Source organism: Triplophysa dalaica, chromosome 19 (assembly GCF_015846415.1).
Source record: "Triplophysa dalaica isolate WHDGS20190420 chromosome 19, ASM1584641v1, whole genome shotgun sequence".
NCBI classification, from domain to species: Eukaryota; Metazoa; Chordata; class Actinopteri; order Cypriniformes; family Nemacheilidae; genus Triplophysa; species Triplophysa dalaica.
The window spans coordinates 20,770,219-20,777,619 of NC_079560.1; the positions used below are offsets into that span (position 1 = coordinate 20,770,219).

The 7,401-nt window shown below is 40.5% G+C and overlaps 1 long non-coding RNA gene across 2 annotated transcripts; it reads right to left on the bottom strand.

Moving 5' to 3' along the window:
• Positions 1–3,032: 3,032 nt before the first annotated feature.
• LOC130408344 (uncharacterized) lies at positions 3,033–4,916 on the bottom strand. Of its 2 annotated transcripts, XR_008904743.1 has the most exons (4): positions 4,271–4,916; positions 4,083–4,188; positions 3,871–3,979; positions 3,033–3,796 (listed from the first exon to the last, which is right to left on the bottom strand). It is a non-coding gene; the product is annotated as an uncharacterized LOC130408344 (long non-coding RNA). The 2 variants fall into 2 exon arrangements; XR_008904742.1 differs by having other exon boundaries at positions 4,083–4,916.
• Positions 4,917–7,401: the final 2,485 nt, after the last annotated feature.

Genomic DNA, 7,401 nt, shown 5'->3' on the forward strand with positions numbered 1-7,401 from the left:
TCTAGATTAAAGACACATCTTTTCAGCCAAGCTTTCACTTAATGCATAGTTAATGAACAGCAGCTACGCTAATTATTCTCTTTATTCTCTTTCCGCCTCTGCCTCGGGATGCCCATCCCGAGGTAGGAAGAAGTTCCACCATGTCCAGACGACCGACAGATGCCCATCCCCAATTTGAGATTACACCAGATACAGCTGCAGACTGACTGACCATCCCAGCTCCATCTAAGGCAATTCCACCAGCTGCCAAGAGAAATATGACCATCGGACCATCCCAGCTCAGACCACTACATCCCCAACCAAGAGCAAAGACGGACTATTTGTCTTATTAATGCTGAAGTTACAATATTTGGTATTAAATGCTAAACTAAAATCACATGTCACCAGTCTGAGTGCAGCTATGACACGTCAGAGGGGATCTGGCCCTCCCGGTTGAGCCTGGTTTCTCCCGAGGTTTTTTTTCTCCATTAATCAATCATTGGAGTTTGGGTTCCTCACCACAGCAGGGCAGTGTTGGCCTGCTCACCGGGAGACTGCATTCATTCATCTATTTATTTATTTAGAAATTAGATGTTATTTATTAGAATGATCTTACTCGTTGTATAAATACCATGCACTGTGCTGTGTTTTAACTTTTCTGTTTTTCTTGTTTGCCCCTGTAAAGCTGCTTTGAAACAATACACATTGTGAAAAGCGCTATATAAATAAACTTGAAAAGATCAGGGCCGTATCCTTAAAGCTTCTAAGAATCCTCCAAAAAAGTTCTTCGTTAAGCTTAAAAAGCCTAAAAAATGATTCCGGATCAATCTGAGAGGAACTCTGAGCAAGAAAAAGACAAAAACTATTATCTTAGTGAGGAGGCGGGGCTCACCCCGTTGCTATGAATGACACAGTCTTTAAAAGATTTAAAATAGACAAAATGAACGTTTTAGGATGAAATTGCACATTTTTTCTGTTTTACCACACACACAGACACATATATTCTTTATTTTGTATCTATCATGCTGTTAATGTCAACACATTTGATAGAAAATGAGGAGTGACACAATAAATTTTTGTAAGCGCTGTATTGTGTGATCACTATAGAAGTGACAGAACCAAATCATCTCTGCTGCACAGCTGCTTTTCTCCAGTGGCTAAATGTCATGATCCTGCCTCCCCCTTTCTTGTTTTCAAGAGTCGTGTCAGACCCATTTGTTTTATGTGGAGAAAGTGCATGGCATTGATTTTATTTTATTATGCCATGCTCTTTCTCCGGTGACGCGTCCTTTAGCCCCTCCCCATTGTTTCCCCGTCATTGTCCCATTAGTGTTTCATTTCCCTCAAGTGCCGAGTGCAATCTTCCCATTAGTGTTTGATTCTCCTCACCTGCCTCTTGTTAACTTCCCTCGTTAGTGTTCCCTATTTGTAGCCTCAGTTTCTCGTTTTCCCTTGTCGGTTCGTTCTTCGTACCATGTTCATGTTTAGTCCCTGGGCCCGGTCTTCGTACGTCGCTTATTACATCCGAGATCAAATGACACATCCAAGATGATATCATCGTGCTAAACATGATCCGGCTAATTGGGTTCTTCGAACACACCTGCTGTTTATGATTAGTATCGCTGGATTGAGTTATCTGAGATTATTGCGCGTTCATGCGCTTGTTTAAAAGGGGATATGTATCGATAGTAGAAACATTGATCAGCAACGCTCCTATTGGCTGCTCACATGGCAAAAGAGCGCGCTCAGTTTTTCAACGCAACAAGTATACTTATAGAGCAAGAATTATTACTGGAAGGGTTTGCTGAGTTTGAAAAAATAATTAAAACGCCAGGGAACACTTCAAAGTGTGCAAAAGCCAGGAGAGAGGGCTGACAAAAAGAAGCAGACAAATTAAATGCGTAAGTGTTCCATGTTATGGTTATATCACTTATTATTACAGTATATATTCTTATTTTAATAATTTAATAATTGCTTAATGTCAGATTCAGCTCAGGACCCACAATAGAACAGGGGTGTCCAATGTCGGTCCTGGAGGGCCACAGTCCTGCAGAGTTTAGCTCCAACTTGGCTCAACACACCTGTTTGGAAGTTTCTAGTCTGCTTTGTGAGACCTTGATTAGCTGTTCAGATGTGTTGGATTAGGGTTGAAGCTAAACTTTGCAGGACACAGGCCCTCCAGGACTGACTATGGACACCCCTGCACTAGAAAATGCAAACAAGTAAAAGTGAAGTACAAGAATATTCTTCAAATCATTTCTACTTCTACTGTTTAGTATCTGTTACCAAAAACATTTTAAATGATGTGTTTGTCTGTTTATAATCAGCAATCAAGAAAAAGGCGGAGCAGAAAAAAACAGGTGGTGGTCCTGCACCCCCACATTATACCCCGGCAGAAGAGCTGCCCTTGGGCTAAATGAGAACCGACCCATTGTAAAGGGCATCCCTGGGGGCAGCTCTTCCTTAGACCTAAAGCCAGAGACCAGTAACAGTAACACCTTAATTACAGGTTTTAAATCATCTTGCTACACTAAATAATTTGTTGCTGCGTTAAATTATTTCTATAATCCAAATGGCTGGTACAGTCATTTCAACAGATAAATATTGAGTCAATTGCTTTGACTTGTGAAGGTGAAAACTGCATAACAAATGTCAAAATATTTTGCAATATGTTATTGATCATATTTTTCCTATTGTATTGTAATCCCATTGAGTTCTCCTCTTTTGTGTAGTTTTACATAACACACCAACACTTTTACCTGTTCCCAAGAAAGTGGTGTCTGAAATATGTACAGTGAGTGGACATTTCTAACTTTCCATCAAAAGGAAAGAAAGTGCAACACTTTGTAATACCCATTTTTCTTTTGCACAGGACAGTGAAGAAACCCTCTCAGATGACTGTCCTTTGGAGGAAGTACTTGTGCACAAATAACTTTATTTAATTTATAGGTGTGTACATATTATTTCTGACTGCAATATGAGTTGCAGGAGGAAACGCTTACAGCACAAAGTGATACAGAGGTGGGCAGTCTACATTTCCTTTTTCTGTTGCATGAGGCTTGTGTTGAGTTGAGTTTTTTTTTTTTTTTTAATGGCACAGGGGGATATCCATACCCTATATAAACAGAATATTCAACATAAAATTTGTATAAATGTTGTAAATGAGTATTTTGCTATTAAAAAACAAAAATTGAGGGGAGAAATTTAACTTGACACCTTAAAGAAGAAACTGGCACTAGAGATTGAGTTGCTTCAAAAGAAACTTCAGAGTAAGTGCTAAAAACACAATTTTTAACAAAGAGCACTATTGTTGCCCTTGGATAACAATATATCTTATTGCAGGCAAAAGATGACCATCACTGGCTTTTACTGAGAGACAATAATGGAAATAAAACTCCATGAACTAAGCATGTTGTCTTGTCTTCTATAATTAATTTAATGAAGGTTTGTGTAAAAAAGAATTCAAAAATGGTTTTCCACAATTCTGACCTGTGCAGCTCTGCCACTAGGTTGGTCCAAGTGCACTGTCTGGAGGTCATCATCAGGCTGCACCTCCACCACAGGGGTCCTCTCCTTTCTGATGGTGGCAATATTGTGGAGGATGACACATGTAACAATGTCACAGGCCCTGTCAGGTGCAACCCTCAGACCCTTAAGACACTGAAATCTTCCTTTAGTTGGCCAAAGGTCATTTCAACGCGTGCCCTTGTACTCTCTAAAGCTGTATTGTAACGGGTTTGTGGTCCAGGGAATGGTGTCATGAAGTACTGCCTGCAGGCATAGCCCCTGTCACCAAGCAGGATCTCATCGCAAGCACCTGGAAAAATGCAGTTTTGTTAGGCTCAGAATAAAATTATGTAATACAGTGAGTTTTAAATCATTTTTCCTTACCACGTTCAAATAATGTGCATAAATGTGACTCTGAAAATCCTGGAGTCATGCACAGAACCAGGCCATGTGGCTTCACATTTGTGATGTGGAACATGGAGTCGCACACCATCTAAACATTTGAAATCAGTCAACTGAGTACTTTTTGATTACATTACTTTTATTTATTTATTTATTGCTTATCTGGAATATTAATAATTGTAATAGTAATTTACTTGCACATTTACACCGTGAAATCCCTTTCAGTTCACAAAATCCCCTTCATTGGGGCCTTGATGGGGACATGTGTGCAGTCTATGGCACCAGTAACGTTAGGGAAGCCTGAGAAACAAATACTGTAAGTCCTAGGCTACTTTGTGGCATGATCATCTTTGCATGGTCTTCATTAACAATTAAAATATACCTGCAATGTCAAAAAAATCTGCTTCACAGCCTGTGGTCTTAAGAGTCGTGGAAATATCACAAAGCCCCCTAAAAACTGTTTGAGTGACAGATAAACTTGGCGAATGGCACGACATACAGCACGTTTACACAAGTTTTCTGCATCTCCAATAGTGTAAAGGACAGTGCCACTCGCAAAGAGTCACAAAGCTATACAAACTGTTTGTGCAGTTGTTAAAGCCCGACTGCGACGAGTCGAACATTTAACGTGTGGCTCCAAAATGTTGATAATGTAGATTACACCCTCAAGAGAAAAACAATATCTCTATCGCGCTGCGCTAAAGGATCCTGTCGATCTCACAAAACGCGATTAATTCGAAAAGCTCTTTGAATGATTCTGGCACCTTCAGCTACGGATTCCTGACGTAAAAACGGACAAGACATGTCTGCGAAAGACTTCCCATATCACCTCCACTTATAAAGCCGGGATCTAATCCTGTTTACATGAAATAAACCTGCTCAAGATTGCGCACCTGTTGCTATGACAGCAAGTCCAGGATGAGCTTCGAAGAATCAAGATCTTGCCAAATCGTCAACAATCAAATCCAGCTAACCGAGTTAGCGACGTACGAAGAACGGGCCCCTGTCTTGATTTTTGTATTCCTGCCTCGTCCTGTCTGATCCCCTTACAGTGAGTTTTTGTTTGTGTTGCTTTAGTTCTTGTTTTGTCCCCCCAGTGGGAAGTTTTGGTATGCCTGTTTGGAAAGCCAGTCTATTGTGTTTGTTGCCCCATCGTGGGTTTTTCTTTTACATTTAATAAATAATTTCTGTTAAACCCTTCACTGCTGTCTGTTTCTGGGTTCTGTCCACAAATCGTAACCGCTAAATATGTTCATGTAGTGATTTCTTATATTTCTATGGCCTTTCTGCACTGTCCTGGAGATGTCTGTAATATGATCGGTCACAAACATGAACCCTGCAGCATCTAATGTGTTGTGTCTTATTAACTCACTGTCATTCAATTCAATGTCATTTTATGTTATAACACGTTTACAATGTGCATTGCATCAAAGCAGCTGTACAAGAAAACCAAGATAGACCAATGTTGAACACACACAAAAACAATTAAAAAAAAAGTCTTGTGAACCTTTACAGTAATATGTAAATTGTCATGCATTGCAAAACATTTCTTCTCACTTTTGTGTTTCGTCCATTTTCTCTGTAGCCAAAGAAACTCTAGAGTCTCTTAAAAGTCGTCCTCGCTACTTCTAAACATTTTGGACCTTAGAGCTCTTTAAAGGGTCAAGATGCTTTATGAATGACTTTTTCTAAGCTAGGATCTTTCCTGTCATTTTAATGGGAAACGCCCAGATTTCTAAGAATTTTATTAGAATTTTGTCACTGTAGAGCAAGTCTTTGCACTAACAATTTTCATGAATACGGGCCCTGGTCCATACACGTCTTCCTTTCCTGAAGCCTGAACAAGAACAAGTCTTGTCTGAGCCTGGTGTCAGTGGTTGGCTCTATCCTGTTGAGAAGGACTCCACAGATCAGACTGCTTGAAATGGACAGAAGACTGATTCCTTACCAGTTTTGTGGTGTTACCTTTCTTTGGGATTTTGACTATAAGACCTATAGACCAGTCTTCAGGGATTGTGTCACTGTTCCAGATGTTTTGGTCAGTAAGGAATTCAGTTGATGTCAAGATGTCGGTCTTAAGTATCTCTGTATGGATAGCATCCAGGCCACATGCCTTGCCAGACTTTAGGGATAAGATGGCGGTTTTAGCCTCACCAAGGTCAGAGGGGCTGATGTTAATATCTAGGATGTCATCTGTTGTTATGATGTTGGCAGGTTGTTCTGGTTCAGGATGGTTGAGCACTTCCTGGAAATGCTGGACCCATCTGGCTGCTTGCTCTTGTTCTTATGAACAGATGTTGCCATTCTTATCCCTAATATGGGTGTTTTACCTTTTGTGATTTCCACAGAGTCGTTTGGTGATTCTATATACTGTCCAAAGGTTCCCAAAAGCTGCGGCCTTCTATGCCTCCTTTGCCAGGTTTTCTGTAAAAGCCCTCTTGTCTCTCCTTACACTCCTCTTCACTTCTCCATTGTTGTTCCTCTGAACACATAGTTATGTGTATTATAATGCATTTCTGTCAATAGATTCTCCAAAAAATGACACACTGGACCTTTAAGATCTTGTTTAGACAAATTGTCAAAATTTTATATTTAACAGTTGTATGCTCCTATGCTTTTACAATACACAAGTTTACACAGTTCCATCAAAGGAGAAACTTCTAAAGCAAATGCCAGTAGGGGGCGGCAAGTGACTGTTAGCAGTTGTCATAAGGCAGTATCTGTTGAAATGTCTTTGATTTATGACCCTTGACCTTTGACCTGTACAGGAGGGAGTTCAGCAGTCTCAGTATTGGGCACATTAGCTTAGTCCTAATTTGAAAACTATAAGGTCCACTACATAAAGCTTTCAATAACAGTATCCTAGAGCACACTGTGGTTTGATTTAGTGTAGGATGTCTACATTAGCAATGAGCTCATCTGTTGCCACTTCAGCTGGTACCCTCTTGTGTTTTCTAATTCTCTTCTCTGGCAGAGAGAGAGAGAGCAGTCTGAACTTCAGCATCACTGTCCTAAAGCTTCTCCAGACTGCCATTGGCCCACTCAACAAAGTCATCTGCTGCCCTCATCACACCCTCAAAGTCCCGGGCACACTTTCTCAAGCTCTGTTCCTGTCGCCAGATGCTGTTCTGAAACAATAACCGTGACACTTGTTTGTAAATATTTAGAGAGAGGTGATGTTTGCTCAAATATCCTGAAGAAAACCTCAGCTGTCAGTATGGTTTCATACTTCTGGAGAGCAACTGTGTAGCCTTGGGCCTTGTTTTGGATGACAGCTTTCATGGGCACATCCTTTTCAGTTTTTTCCATAGAGATGATCAGATCTGTGTAAAGGCAAACGTATAGTCGCCGCCCTCATGAAAAAAATCCACTCCGTGACTTCCTGCGCATGTGTCAAACTGATCTTTCCACACTTATCCATGATTTGAGTATACTCGGCCTTTAAAGTGCATGCTCAGGCTTTGCAAACCTTCCAATTGCTTTCCTCAAGACCTCATCTTTGGCCCACCAGTG